Here is a 15,710-nt window from a genome sequence, read left to right as displayed (position 1 = left end):
AAAGGGCTGAACTCGCTCAGCATTTCTTAAGCTGAAGAAGTGAAGAACAGATCCAAACCTGGACTTGGAGTACTTAAGGATGCTTTGGGCAGGATATTAAATGATCCAGGAAGCATTAAAAGAAGATGGAAAGAGTATATAGAGTTATTGTATCAGAAGGAATTGGTGGGCATAGAATTTAATGAAACAACATATGACCTATGGCGATGAGCCTGTGGTGATGAAGGAGGAAGTTCAAGCTGCTATGAAAGAACTGGCAAAAAACCAAGGTCCCAGGTATTGATGGCATTTTAATTGACATATTTCAACAAATAGATGCTTCCCTGGATGTGCTCACCAAGTTGTGTCAAGAAATCTGGAGGACAACCACCTGGCCTTCTGACTGGAAGAGATTAATATTTGTTCCCATTCCAAGGAAAGGCGATCGACAGTGTGGGACTTACTGCACAATATCATTGATATCACAAGCAAGCAAGATTCTGCTGAAGATTATCCAAAAACAAATGGAAAAGCACATCAACAGAGAACTGCCTGAGGTGCAGGCTGGATTTAGAAGAGGCCGTGACACTAGGGATATTATAGTTAATATTAGATGGATCTTGGATGAAAGCAGAGTAGCAGAGGAATGTCTATCTGTGTTTCATTGATAATGCAAAGGCATTTGACTATGTGGATCATAACAAACGGTGGCTGACTTTGAGAAGAATGGGAATCCCAGAATACTTGATTGTGCTTATGCAAAACTTATATAGGGATCAGGAGGCATTCATCAGAACAAAACAAGGAAACACTACATGGTTCAAAATTGAGAAGGGTGTTTGTCAAGCGTGTGTCCTAGCTCCATGTCTTTTCAATCTATGGGTGGAACAGATTATCTGGGAGGCTGGGCTCTATGAGGAGAAGTATGGCATCAGGATTGGAGGTAGACTCATCAACAATCTCCGTTATGCAGATGACACAACCCTGCTTACTGAAACTGAGGAGGCCCCGAAGTGCTTGCTGTGGAGGGTCAAGGACTGCAGCCTTCAATATGGTTTGAAGCTCAACATCGAGAAAACAAAGATTCTCGCCACTGGGACGATTGGTAGCATCATGATGGATGATGAAGAGATTGAGATTGTTGACAGCTTCAGTTTGCTTGGCTCCACAATCAACACTCTTGGTACCAGAAGCCAGGAAATTAAAAGACAAATTGCATTGGGAAATCAGCTGTCAGAGACCTCTCCAAGGTACTGAGGAGCAACAGTGTCAGTCTGGTGACTAATGTGCACCTGATACGGGCCATGGTCTTTGCCATTACTTGCTGTGCATCAGAGAGCTGGACAATGATTAGGGATGATAGAAGGAGAGTTGATGCCTTTGAACTTTGGTGCTGGAGAAGAGTATTGAATATACCATAGACTGCTAGGAGAACAAACAAGTTTGTCCTGGAGAAGGAGAAGCCAGAATGCTCCGTGGAGGCAAAGTTTCTGAAATTCTGTCTGACATACATTGGACATGTTGCAAAGCAGGATCAGTCCTTGGAGAGGGATGCCATGCTCAGTAGGGTGGAGGGACAGCACAGGAGAGGAAGACCTTGATGAGATGGATTGATTCAGTGACTGGGGTAATAGGGGTAGGTGTGTCGGAGACAGTGAGATTGGCAAGGAATAGAGCAGGGTATAGGGCTGTTGTACAAAGGGTTGCTATAAGTCGCAGGCATCACATCTGGCAAACCGCTGAGGAACTGACATCTAACTTTAATGATCACGGATGTGGAGCTCTTCCCAGGAGAGTCTGGGGTCACAACCACCTTAAGGTTAGAATCCATGTCTGTCTCATTCTAATGCCATGGAAACAACTAACATGGTGCTCAACACATGAAAGATGCCAAAAAAATACATTGTGGATTCCATGAAAGATATGAACATGAAACTGTGACGGGAAGCTGGTTCTCTGGGTTTCGAGTTCAGGGTATACTCTGGGTTCTACATAAGGCGATCATCGAACAGGAGAAATACATAATATATTTATGTTCTCATAACATTCATTGTTTTCTTGAGTTAGAGCTGACTTATAACTGACCCTCTAGCAAGTTTTCACAGGCAGTTAATCCCACAAGAGAATGCCCATCTTTCTCCCAAGGAGCAGCTGGTGGATTCGAACTACATGCCTTTGTGTTGACAGCACCACTCCTTCCCACCAAGCTAACAGTGTTGTTGTTGTGTACCATAGGGTCAGAACCAACCCAGAGCTGACCCTCTGGCATGTTTTCAGAGGCAGTTAATCGCACGGGAGGAGATGGCCCATCCTTCTCCCACAGAGCAACTGGTGGCCTCGAACCTTTGGGATTGCAGTGCAGCTTCTTGCCACTAGGCCACCAGAGCTTCCTATAATAAACAATTTGGAAACTATTCTCTGATCCCACAGTGTGTCCGAGTGTGACTCAGAAGGATGGAGGAACCCTTTAGGAACATTGAACAGCACTGTTAATAGTTTCCCTCTGTTGTCACAAATAAAGAAGTCAGAACACTTTGAAGCAGAGGGGCCCTTGATGCAATCTTCCTGTTGACCCAAAGCCATGGGGGTGTCGGGCCGGTTACTCTTTAAGAAGCTCTGAAGGGCAAGGCTAGATGTCATACCCTTCTGTCCATCAGTTCTTTGAGAGGACATTCTCCCACCTTCATTAAAACAAACACAAAGGCTCTCATAGGATCTTGGAGAGGCGCAGTGACCTGAAAGGGTTATGGGAAGAAAACGACATGAGAGAGTAGATGAGGAAACTCACAAAGACTCAGAGAAAACCTTTCACTTTCCGCCTCTCGCCTTCAGAATTGCGCCTGGCAGCCAGGACCTGGCGTAACTGTGCAACAGCTGTGTTGAATGTGGGTGGGATAAGCCCCCCATGATGGTGCCAGCATCAAGAGAAATTGCACCTTGAACCAGAGGGGGGAACAAAGTTAGCGAGCGACAGTGCAGAGTGACACTTTGGATGGGAAAACACTCGGTGGGCCTGATAGCAGCAATAGAAGGAGCAGACACTAATTTATTCGCAGTCATTGTTCTTTAAGGAGAAAGAAAAAGGAAACACAGTTTGTCTTGACCCAATAAGTAGATTATTGGTGGTGCTCATTTGAAAATTCTGAGCTGGAGAATAAATGACCGGAGGATGGAACGAAGGTGTCTGATGTACGTTTATTTTCTTATAAAAGAAAAGTGATCTTTCCTATGGATTTTACTTGAGAAAGTGCACTTGGGGGCCTGAGAGAGAAAGAGCCTTTATAGTATAACAATTATTAGAAACGTGCCAGCCACAGGGATTGTGAAAGTTGGTGCAGCCCAGCTGTCGCTGTCTCACTGTGTAAGCGTTATGGATATGCAGAATCTCATTGATTTGTCTGTGAGTGATAATCACTGGTACTTACGTAATTAAAAATCCATTGCTGCCTTTTATGTTATACAGCGGAAGGTTGATGCTATCATTGCCTGTACAGAAATACAGCAGCCTGTTCTCATCATTTATTAGAAATGATTTAAGGATGTAATTATAAACTGATATCCCAAAGGAGAGATGTTTCACGCTGCCTCCCTTTGGCAGCATCCTTTTCCGGAGACTGAAATATATCTCCCATTAGAACAATGGCTGGAGAGACCTTGCTGTTTGGTGGCCTTCCAGACACATTAGTGGGGACGACTAAATCACCACGGACATGTTCAGGGTTTTGGAATTTAGAGTGCAAAGGGCACATTAGAGGCTACCTCAGCCACTTTATTTCAAACCTATCAGGTCACTGAGGTCTGAGAGACATCGATGAGGGTTGTCCAAAGTCTGAGTGCTAATTCATGGCAGAGTCCAGAAGAGAACAAAAGGGGTATCCTGGACTTTGGGTTCAGGATTGCTTCTACTGGGCTGGGTTGTGTTCAGTTCCTCCCGAGGGGATTCTCCATGAGACCACTCAGCGTTTCAGCAAACTCAGTTGCCTGTCTGAAGTCTCTGGGTAGTGCAGTTAACATGCTCATCTGCTAACTGAAAGGTTGGCAGTTCGACTCCACCCAGAGATGCCTTGGAATAAAGGCCTGGTGATGTGCTTCTGATCAATTAGCCATTGAAAATCCTATAGGTGTTTCCACTCTGATGGATGTGGGGTTATTGTAAATCAGAATCAATTCACTGACAGTGAGTCACAAGTCACTCTTCTCATGTCCAAAAATAACTCGGCCATTGGCCTTCTCTGGTGCTTCTGTCGTTAGATCGGCCCGACTTCTGTCTAAGAGTCATAAACGCACCTGCAGGATTTCCTGCTGGGTAGGTGGTGGGAGCTTCACTGATGACATTGTTTGGCTTCAACAGTAGGCAGGCCTCGAAGGTGAATGAGAACACCTGGCAGGCACGCACTCCCTAACCAGCCACCTGAGGTCAAAGGGCAGTGTTTGTCCAGGGATAAAGCTTTGAAGGCCAGAAAGAAAGGAGGACACATGGAAACAGGACACAGAGAGTGAGCATTGCAGGAGTGCTGTTCCATTGAGACTGTCGGGGATAAAAACGCACATGGATTGGTGAGTGGAAAACAGATTTTCTCTGCTCTGTCAATTTTGACCCAAATCACAGTAAGACAGTTTAAAAATGGAATTTTCGTTGTTGTTGTTCTCAGGGATTTTCCACATTCTTATAAATTATTCTATAAAGGGCTTATGCTAATTAGGTTCTCCCAGGCGTGGCATCCGCTTCCTAAACAACATGCCTCTGGAGACTCTCTGAACTTTGAGAAACAATGATGGTTATAGAAAGGCTCCAGGCCTTTTGTTCATAGAGTCGCTAGGAGTTGTGCTCGACAGCAGTCAATAACAACAAAAACGTAAGGGCCTAGTGTTGAGAAGTTGGGTTGTAATCGCAAAGGCCCACAGTTTGAATCCGCCACATGCTGTTTGGGAGAAGGATGGACAGTCCCCTCCTGTGTCATTAACCGCCACTGACAACTCGCTGGAGGATCAGCTGTGGGTCGGTTTCGACTCAGCAGCACACGGTGGCAGCAGCGGCAGCAGCAGCAGCAGCAACGACATCTATTATATGGAGCTTTGGTGGTGCAGTGCTTAATGCATTAGGCTGCTAGTACAAAAGTTGGTAGTTTGATTCCACCAGCTCCTCCAAAGGGGAAAGTTGGAATCTCCTCCCAGAGAGATTTACCGCCTGAGAAGCCTTGTGAACTGTTGTTAGGAGTCAAAACCACGTGACAGAAGCATGTTTGGTTGGTTTGGGATCTACTGATGGCTAATAAATGGAATAAAGTCTGTCCTGGAGGAGGTACAACCAGGGAATGACCTGAGGCAAGGATGGTGAAGCTCCGTCTCACTTATCTGGGGCATATTTTTAGCAGGGACCTGTCCTGGCAAAGAGACATCATGCTGGGGAAGGTGGAGGGTCAGAAAAACAGAAGAAGAGCCTCATCTAGATGGGCTGACGCAGTGACTGTGATCCCGATTCAAGCACAGCTGAGGTAGAGAAGACGGCACAAGGCAGGACGAGGTGCAGATCTGTTCACAGCGTCACCATGAGTCATGGTTGACGGGATCCCACCTAACCGCAGAGTCAACTGCAACTCATAGCAACCTTAAGTCAGACAGATCTACGCCTTGCCTGGTCAGTCCTGCGCCATCCTCACAGTCTTACCAAATCCCAAGGATTCGAAATAGAATATTGTCTGGTGTGGTTCTAGAAGAGGAGAGGCCAGGTTGGACGATGCTCACAATGTGGTGACCATGGCGGGTCTCCACTGTGGACTGCAGAAAATCCGTGGGCGTAGATGGTGTGGGACCTGGAGTGGAGTCCGCATGATGACCACCACCAACACCATCGTAACATCACACACTAGTTATTTGGAAAATAGTGGATTGCCCAGCTATGCAGAGCGTCCACATGCCAACCCATTTCTTTATACAACGTTTTAAAGATTGCATCTGTTAATACCATCACTCTTCAGAAGGCTCTTTATGTGTTGGGAATCTGTCAAGCTCACATGGCAGATGAAAGTCTTCCAAAATCAGAAGTTTTCATGGAAAGATTTCATTTAATATTTGCTGATAACGATTGCCAGTTGTTGTCCTTGAAGTGACAGTCTGACTGTTCATGGGAGAGAAAATATTTGCCAAATTGCTGAGTCTGATTAACCCTAGTTGGTGTGTCAGCTGTTGTTTGAAAGTATCGTGGCGTTTGACGTGAACAGTTCACTCCATAGCCCACATGCGCTTCTCAGAGATGCTAGCAGAACCCCCACGGCTGCAGAAGGCCTGGGTGAGAACCTCATTTCTTGTCACAGGATGTTAAGAATAGGTTTACTCAATGAAAGAATTTTTCTTTTATTTTTCAGAGAGAAGAGTGAATTGTGGGGGAGGGGGTGGGCAGGGAGAAAAGTGCAACAATGAATGACTGGAAACCCTAAGTCTCTAAACTGTCGTTATAATGAAAAAAAAAAAAAAAGAATTCGTTCACTCATGAGGGAGAATTAATAAAGTTATTTTCATTGTTTCTTCAAGGACATTAAGTGAAGCTGGCAATGTTTTACCTTGGGGTGCCCAGCGTAGTGAGGAATCCTAGAATCGCTGCCACATAGCCCCTGCTTGGCTTTCTGCTCAGGCTTCTGCAGTTTTTCTTATTATTGTTTTACACCTTGAGAGCCAATGCCAGTGAGTGAGTCAGGTCATACCAGTGGTTTGACCCTCCCACCCCCGACAGCAGCAGCAATGCCCACACCAGTTGCTGTCATGTTGACTTGGACTCCCGTGACCCTACAGGACAAGGTAGAGCTGACCTGTATGGTGTCCAAAGCTGTAACCTTTATGGAAAAGTGTCTACTGAGAAGTTAGACTGTAAGAAGCGTGCAGCATCGGGAGAGGAATAAGACTCATTAGCAGTCTGCAGAGGATCTGAGCCACTGACTGATAAAAAGCAAGGCAGCAGCATTCGTTGCGGACCACACCTCAGTGTGAAACAGTCCTCCGAACTGGACCAGCAGGCGACATTGTGATAAGTGGAGGAGAGATCGAAGTTGGCAACTTTAATTTTACTCGGATCCCCAATCAGGACTCATGGAGGCAGCAGTGAAGAATGAAGCAACGTGTTACACTGAACAAATCTGCACTAAAAGACCTTGTTAAAAGGCTTGATATTTAAAAAAAAAAGGAAAATGTTTTATTTTAATTTTCACCATTGTTCTCATATTCTTCTGCTTTCATCTCCATTCCCCAGCCCTCCCTGCTCTGTGCCCCTTTTTCCAGAGTGTTGTCATGCATGTAATACCTAACCATATATTCCTTTTGGACAGTCCTTCCCCTCATCTGCTGCGGTGTTCATTATCTATCCACTCTCTTCTCATTCTTTCCCCAACCCCTTCCTGTGTCTGTCCTATTTTATAACATGGTGTTATGCAATATTTGTCCTTTTGTGACTGAGATATTTCACTCAGCCTAACAAAGACTAAGTTTGAGCACTAAGGTGGCTGACCCAAACCATGGGATTTTCAGCAGCCTCATATGCAGCTAGACGATAAATAAAGAAGGCTGAAGACCTTAACACCTTTGCATTATGATGTTGACAAAGAATTGTTCATACTCTGTGGAATTCCAGAAGAACAAGCAAATCTAGTGCAGCCAGGATGCTCCTTGAGGACAGGAATGGTGGGGCTTTGTCTCTCCCATTGCGGGCTTGTTTTTAGAAGAGCTTAGAAAAGCATGTCTTGCTTAGAAAAGTGGAGGAGTAGTAAAAAAGAGAAGGGCCTTCAATGAGCTGGATGGACATGGTGGCTCCTGAATAGGCTCGAGGACAGCGGGGCCTGTGGGGTTGCTGGAGCACAGCTTGCCTGTGGGGTTGCTGGAGGACAGCAGGGCCTGTGGGGTTGCTGGAGCACAGCTTGCCTGTGGGGTTGCTGGAGGACAGCAGGGCCTGTGGGGTTGCTGGAAGACCAGGCAGAAGATTCTTAGTACATCTTTCTTTAACAGCAGGACTAGTGGTTTTCAATTACACACCTTTTGGTTAGCAGTCAAGAGGTTGATCATTGTGCCACCAAAGCGCTTTCGTAGCCCAGTCTTGGGGTCCAGGAGGCACATTTTGAGAACCTCTGCTCTGGTTGGGGAGTTCCTGGATAGCCCAGATGGTGACTGCCCCACAGTGGCCACAGTCTCAACATCTGGGTCTCTGCCTTCGGACCACCTTTTCCCTGCGCTCCTGGAATTGTCTTGGGAAACTTGGCTGGTGCTTGGATGTCAGCTGCTTGGTAGTAGCAGGGGACTCATCCTCCCCTCAGCTGCCTTTCCTGATGAGCATTTTGAGCCTCAGATCAGCCTTTCATGGAGCCGTGGGCAGGCACCCTTTCCAGGTTCGTCACGGAGAAAAGCTTCCACTTTAATGACAGTTCTGTGGTTAAGCAGGATGTTTTCAAGTTAGTAACTGGGGTAGAGGAGCAGCCTCCTCCAGATGGAAGGAGAAAGCCCTCGTCAGAATACGGCGGCCTCTCAGTCCTGGATAAACAGAGCACAGTTACCACGGGCCGCCTTGGGCCTCTTCCACGGGAGCCACAGGCTTTCCGCTTCATGACTGTAGTTGGTTTCCACGTGCTTTCTGGGGACGCGTCAAACCTTAGAGAGTTAGGGTATCGTTTAGGGCTTGTGTGTGGAGGGAAGGATGGGAGGACGCTGGTACGATTCTCAACAGAGAGTTGGCCAGCTTTCCAGAATTCAAAGACCATTAATTATGTAGGTCGTCAGAACTCTCAGGGACACATCTTGCGTTTTGCACACAGAATATTTTGGCAGGAGATTGGATGCAAACAAAGAGGCAAACACTCCCAGCGCTTTATGTTGATGTTGTGGCCTGTTGAGACAGAACTGACTCATAGCTGACTCTCCAGAGGTTTCAGAGGCAGTAAATCGCATGAGCAGAGATTTCCTGCCTTTCACCCAAAGAGAAGCTGGTAGACTCAAAGTACTTGCCTTTGAGTTGGCAGAGCAATTCCTCGCCACACAGCCAGCCACCAGAGTGTCTTACAGGATACCATCAACCACCAGGCCTCTGACATACTGTGGGCTCAGTTCCAGACCCCTGCAGGGTAGCATATAATGCCATAAAGCAAGCCCACAAAGGTTTTTTACATCCTGGAGAGGATTAAACCGGGCTACTCCTTGGAAGCAAGGATTCTGGGGCTTTGTCTGACATACTTTGGACATGCACATGTTGTGAGGAGGGACAGGTCCTTGGAGAGGGACATCATGCTTGGGAGGGTGGAGGGACAGCGCAGGAGGGGAAGACCCTCTATGAGGTGGATTGATTCAGTGACTGGGGTAATCGAGATGGGTGTGTCAGAGACAGTGCGATTGGCACAGGATAGAGCAGGGTTTAGGGCTGTTGTACATAGGGTCGCTGTGAGTCGCAAGCGACTCGACGGCACATAACAACAACAGTGTACATAAAAGTCACAGTTACACTGTACTGCACTCTGTGAAGTGTGAAATAGGATGTTGTTACCAAGAGTGTTGACTGTGGAACTAAGCAAGATGAAACAGTGAACAATTTCAATCTTTCCACCATCTAACCTGATGTTGCCTGTTGGTCCGGGGGTGAGGATTTTTGTTTTCTTGATATTGAGATAAATGTCATCTATGTGGAAGGCTGCAGCCCTTGTTCAGTATAGCTTGCTGCAGAAAGTTCTTCAGGTCCTCTTCACTTTTGGCAAGCCGCGTTGTGTCTTTTGAATAACACAGGTTGTTGATGATCATCCTCCAATCCTGATGCCACACTCTTCTTTGTAAGGATAGCTTTTCCTAACGATTGTTCAGCATACAGATTGAATAGGTACGAGGAGAGGCTACAGCCCTGACACACACCTTTCCTGATGCTAGGGAGCAGATAGTATAGTCAAAAGACGAATTGCATTGGAAAAATCTGCTGTCAGGCACCTCTCTTGATTACTGAAGCGCAATGGTGTCAATCTGGAGGCTACCATCTAAGGTGCTCCTAATCCAGGACCTGGTTTTTGCAGTTACTTGCTGTGCATCAGAAAGCTGGGTGATGACTTTGCGATGTGGTGCTGGAGAAGAGTATTGAATATACCATGAGAGGGTGAAACCAGGCAGCTCCTTGGAGGCAAGGGTTCTGAAACTCTGTCTCACATAATTTGGGCATGTTGCAAGGAAGGACCAGTTCTTGGAGAGGGACATCACGCTTGGGAGTGTGGAGGGACAGCCCCAAAGAGGAAGACTTTGGATAAGATGGATTGATTCAGTGACTGGAGTAACGAGGGTAGGTATGTCAGAGATGATAAGGTTGGCTGAGGATAGAGCAAGGTTCAGAGTCGTTGTACATATAGTCACAAGCGACTTGATGAGACGTAACAGCAACAACAATAATAAGATATGTATGAAGGGGAGAAGTATAGCTCTGGTAGTGTACGATATTACATATTGTGCTGCTAACTGAAAGATCAGTGGTTCAAACCCACTAGATGCTCTGTGGGTAAAAGGTGGATGGGCTGCTCTGTAAAGATTTGCAGGCTTGGAAACCCATTGGAAGGTCGCCATTAAGTTGGAATTGACGATAGCAGGTTTATAGGTAGATTAATGTCATTATGTACTTCCCTTGTCTTCTGTGTGACCAGTTAAAGCATATACCATTGCATGTATTTTGATTTAAATTGTTAGGGTACTGCTGTAACATCAGGCTCATTGCTGCGTCCAGGTGGGAGGAAGCTCTCTGTATTCCAGAACTTGCGATAAAGACAATTTCCTGGCTCCCATTCTGAGGCCTGAGGTAATTCAATCAAACAATTTCATGGAAGACTAGAATTAGGATTTTGTAAAAAATTTAGTGCCTCAATGGTTGTGGCTGTTGTTATGTCCCATCGAGTCACCTGTGACTCATAGTGACCCTATGTACAACAGCCCTAAACTCAGGTCTATCCCTTGCCAACCTTATTGTCTCTGACACACCCACCCCATTACCCCAGTCACTGAGTCAATCCATCTCATTGAGGGTCTTCCTCTCCTGCGCCATCCCTCCACCCTCCCAAGCATGATGTCCTGCTCCAATGCCTGGTCCCTCCTTGCAACATGTCCAAAGTATGTCAGATGAAGCCTCGGTATCCTTGCCTCCAAGGAGCAGCCTGGTCTCACCCTCTCTGTGACAAACCTGTTTATTCTCTGAGCGGTCCGTGGTATGTTCAAAACTCTTCTCCAGCACCACAGCTCCAATGCATCAGTTCTCCTGTCATCCCTAGTTGTTTAGAATTAGTTTTATTTCAGTCCATATAAGCTGTATGAAGCTGTCACCATGTGTGCCACTTAGCTGGGGGGCGTGTGGAGTCTGCAGCTGGGGCTGATGTTTTAAGCATCTGACTGCTAGCTGAAAGTTGACATTGAAAATCTTTTATGAATATTTTTGTCATTTATGTACAATGTGTTTCTTGCATGTACATTGTGTTTTATATAATCTTTATATTTCTTTAATGTATATTGTGAGTTTCCCCCTTCTTACAATCTTTCTAACAACTACATGTGTGAAAGCCTGTGCGCTAGCTACTTCCTGCCTCACGTCCCAGTAACAACCTTTAGACAGCGGTTCCTGGTTCGCCCACCCCCGTCAAACCAGTGCTCTGAGGGCGCGAGCATGTCCCCTTGTCTGAGGATCTTTTGTTCTACTTGGACACTGAGCATCAGTATCCACAAACAGAGTCCAGTCCAGACAACGCCGTCGGGGCACGGCAGTCAACCCTAGCCCGCCGCATGGCCCATCTTCTCTTTATCTGGTCAGGTTCTGGTCAGCTCCTCCCCCGCCATCCGTGGCTAAGTGCACAGAGGCATCAGCTGCAAGCTCCGGAGTCCACACGTCTCCCTGGGTTCCAGACCTGTTGGTGTCCTCACTCAACCCTAGTCCCCACATGGGGCCAAGTCAACAGGCCAGGGGTCCACAAAATCCCTGCTCATCAGGCCAGCAGCCCTCCCTACACATCCACACGTCTGTGCTTGCGAGGGGAGCAGTGCTGGAGGAGGAAGTGGACATTTCGATGGCACCGGTGCCTCAAAAGACAGGTCTGGAGATGTGAAACCCTGGGGAGAAATTTTACTTTGTACACTTGGGCAGACAGAGTCAGAATCAACTCCATACAAACGAACAGCGATAGTTAGAGTTGGAGAGATAATTGAAGAATAATACAGCAGATAACTATCTTGGTCCAGATGAAGTCAGAGTGAGCGTCCACATTGGTACAGAACCCTGACCAGGAGTAGATTACCCGATAAGTGAGGTGGGCATCACTTGTGCTAACTGGCCAATCGGAAAGTACATGCTACCGGCTAGTGACTGCACACGGGTCAGCTGTGTACTTAGCGATTAGGAGGTAAGTGCTGGAAGGCTTTGCTCGCTTTTCCCACTGGGCTCCATCCTTGTCAGGGATCATTTAGGGCTGAACTCACATTTCATTTCCATTCTGGCTCTGAAGGGAAGTTGTGGGGGTGGGGGGAACGTTGACCCCTGGATTTCTGAGTTCAAGTCTCTCCTGATTGATTATGTTATGATAAGAACAGCCATTGGCCATTGTGTGCATGTTGTGGTTGTGAAGTGCCGTCAAGTCGTAGGTGACCCATAGTGACCCTATGAATGAAGGACCTGGACACTTGTATAACTTTCATCCTTTCGCCGGGTTCATAGGGTTTCTGGAGGAAGAGATTTTGGAAGTGGATGCCACTCCTGCTTCCAAATTGCGTGTATAGTAGGCTCTTGATGGTGTTACCCTCCATTGTTTGAAGGTCTTTCCAGCTAAACGTACCTTCAGTTTTACAGGTGAACACAGCAATTGCCAAGAAATGCCAATGTTAGCCAGGAATACTCATGAATATAAGATTGTTCCTCAAGATAAACGATGAATGGTTCTTTTAAAATACAGCAAAACCATGGTGGTGGTTGTTGTTGATGGCCATCAAGTCGAGCATGACTCATAGCGACCCTTTGAACAAAAGGCCTGAAGCATTTCTATAAGTATCGTCATTTATCAACGTTCATAGAGTTTCCAGAGGTATGTTGTTGTGGATGTGGATGCTACTGTTACCAGCAAGCAATGTATAAATAATGATAATGTGAAACACAATATGAATGAAGTAATGTGTAACTCGCATTTGAACTGATGGCAGTGGGCAGAGGTGTCTATGTGCCTTAAGATTAAAGGATACATAAGAAGTCCCTTCTCCCAAATTTCCTTGATGTACCAGGCTGGAGAGATGCCCGGAACCCTACTACTTGACTATTTGAATGTAATTCCTATGCAGTAAGATAATGATTTCCTTTTAAAATGCAAATATTCCTAAAATGGTAGCACATTAAGGTGTTAACTATCATTAAAACTGGGATGGCTCAGTTTGGTTTAGGGTTGTTTTTAGTCTGAGAGAGAATAGGAGCTAATTCTAGAATGCAGGTGCGGCCTGGAGGAATGGAGAACCTGGGTTTGAGGAGGGGAGACCAGCCCTGCCAGCAAGCCTGAGGCAGCCTTTTGGGGTTTATCTTCACTAATTCAGGGCCAGGAAGGCTGATGGACATGGAACAGTTTTTGGGGATGATGTTGTGCTGGATAACCCCCCCGTTAGATGAGTTCTGACTTAGTGACTCTGCACCAGATTTTTTAGGCAATACTTCTCTGTGAGAGGGGACTTCCCATCTTTCACCATTTGAGAAGCTGGTGAATTTGAACTGCTGATCTTTTTGTTAGTAGCCCAGTACGTTATGCACTATGCCACCACGACTCTTAACACGTTGCCACACACTTTTATAATGACGACTGTGCTTAGAAACACTTTTTTTTTTTTGCTTCGATGTGTTACCATCATCTGCGGCAATGTGTTAATGTTAGATAAAGCAGCTTTTGTTCCTAAGGAGCCTAATTAGGGAGCTCTGGTACCTTAGTGGCAAGGCATTGCGCTGTGAACTCAGAGGTAAGCAGTTCAAATCCACCAGCTGCTCCACAGGAGAAAGATGAGCAGTTTCCTCCTGGGTGATTAAACTGGGAGTTTTCAGAGGCAGTTAATCACATGAGAGAACAGCTCTGAGTTGGTTCTGGCTCCATGGTCCATAACAATAACAGGAAGATAGGTTTGAACCAGGACTTTGGATTATTATCATTTCTAACACTTTAAAAATTGTAATTAGAAGGAGCTTGAGACCTTCCTCCTTGCTGTGCTGTTTGGCAGACACATCAGATGTCAGCCTTTGGGAGAGACAGTTCACTTAAACGAGGGAGTGAGCTTAGTATTACTTCCACCCCTGTGGAGTTTGGTGCTGATCAGAGGACTTCCACCTTCCAGGCCTGTGCCTTGGGAGCTCTTTCCATCTCCTCCAGTAGATGGGGACATTGAGGCTCTCAGGAACCAGTGCCGTGTGCAGTGGCGTTGGAACTGATCTGTAGCTGACCCTCCAGCGGGTTTTCAGGGGCAGTAAATCACACGAGAGGAGATCACTCATTCTTCCATGGAGTAGCTGGTGGATTTGAACTATGTGCTTTTGGGATTGCCGTGCAGGTTCTTAGGTCACCAGAGCTCCCTCTAGGGGAATGAATACATTTCCTTATCATGAATCCCCCTCACGGTGGCCCCCCATCAGGTTTCTGAGGCTGTAAATCTTTATGGAAGGAGATTGCCTGCCTGTCTCCTCCAAAGCTGCTGGTGAATTTGAACCGCTGACATTTCACTTAGCATCAGGACAGGGAGTGCACTCTGCCACCAGAGCTACTTTGGACTCCTAGTCAACTCAACTTCACTCACTGCCCTTAAGTCAGAACTGGTTCATAGCTGACTTCAAGGAGAAAATGGAAATCCAGTATTAGGCTCTAAACACTAGAAGTGAAACTGTAGCTCTTGTAATGGTTAACATATGATAAAATGAGTCAAGAACTTTTAGAAAGGGATGTATGAGCCGTGTTGCTTTACTTTTCACCTAACACCCAAGCTATGCGTGCAGAATTAAACAGTCAAAAGCAATTGAGGGTTGAATTGAAAGTTGTTGTTGCTTTTAGGTACCATCAAGTGGCACATGACTTGTGGCTCTGCTGACACCACATCGGACACTCGCCCTGTTCCGCATCACACACTCCTCCTTCCTCATGCGCAAGCCCATGGTTGCAGACACTGGGTCAGTCCATCTCATTGACTTATAGATATAAACATAGTTCAAAAGCAAACAATTCACCGTGTTTGTGAGTTCATCTGATTCTTTAGCCCTCCCAGGGGTAAATGTTTTGATGAGGTTGTTCTGGTAATTATGAGCTTGACTGTTGTTTAATTATCCGTGAGAAGCACAAGTTTTACCCTTAACCTGACTTTTATTTAATAGGAAAATCATAAAAGGAGCAAGCATTCAATGAAATAAGGTTTCATGAAGATAAATGATAGGACGTTGTTGGCTGATATTTCAATTGATGTGGGTACAGATTTAATAAAGAAATGCATTGATCAAGTCAGACATGCTATATGGATAATTTTTTTCCACAATTAAAGGAAAAGATAGCTTCTGTCAAATTCCATAGTTTCAAGAAGCTATATAAGTAACACAAATATCTTGAGATTGAGGCTTTCATACCAGTATTCTAGGTTTAGTTTTATGCTTTAACCTGAGTAGAAGAATGAGGGACTGGAATTGAAAAGAGCCCTGGTGGGTGTTACATTTTGGGCTCGAAACAGAAAGGTTAACGGTTGGAATTCACCAG

At 45.9% G+C, this 15,710-nt stretch overlaps 1 protein-coding gene across 1 annotated transcript in view; it reads left to right on the top strand.

The window, feature by feature from the left end:
- DNER (delta/notch-like EGF repeat containing) overlaps window positions 1-15,710 on the top strand; it is a 435,255-nt gene that overhangs the window by 242,787 nt on the left and 176,758 nt on the right. The gene's annotated exons all lie outside the window — the stretch shown is intronic.

This window comes from Elephantulus edwardii, unplaced genomic scaffold (assembly GCF_000299155.1).
Source record: "Elephantulus edwardii isolate Elephantulus edwardi_28Jun2011 unplaced genomic scaffold, EleEdw1.0 scaffold00087, whole genome shotgun sequence".
Lineage (NCBI taxonomy): Eukaryota > Metazoa > Chordata > Mammalia > Macroscelidea > Macroscelididae > Elephantulus > Elephantulus edwardii.
This window is presented reverse-complemented; position numbering and strand designations above follow the sequence as displayed.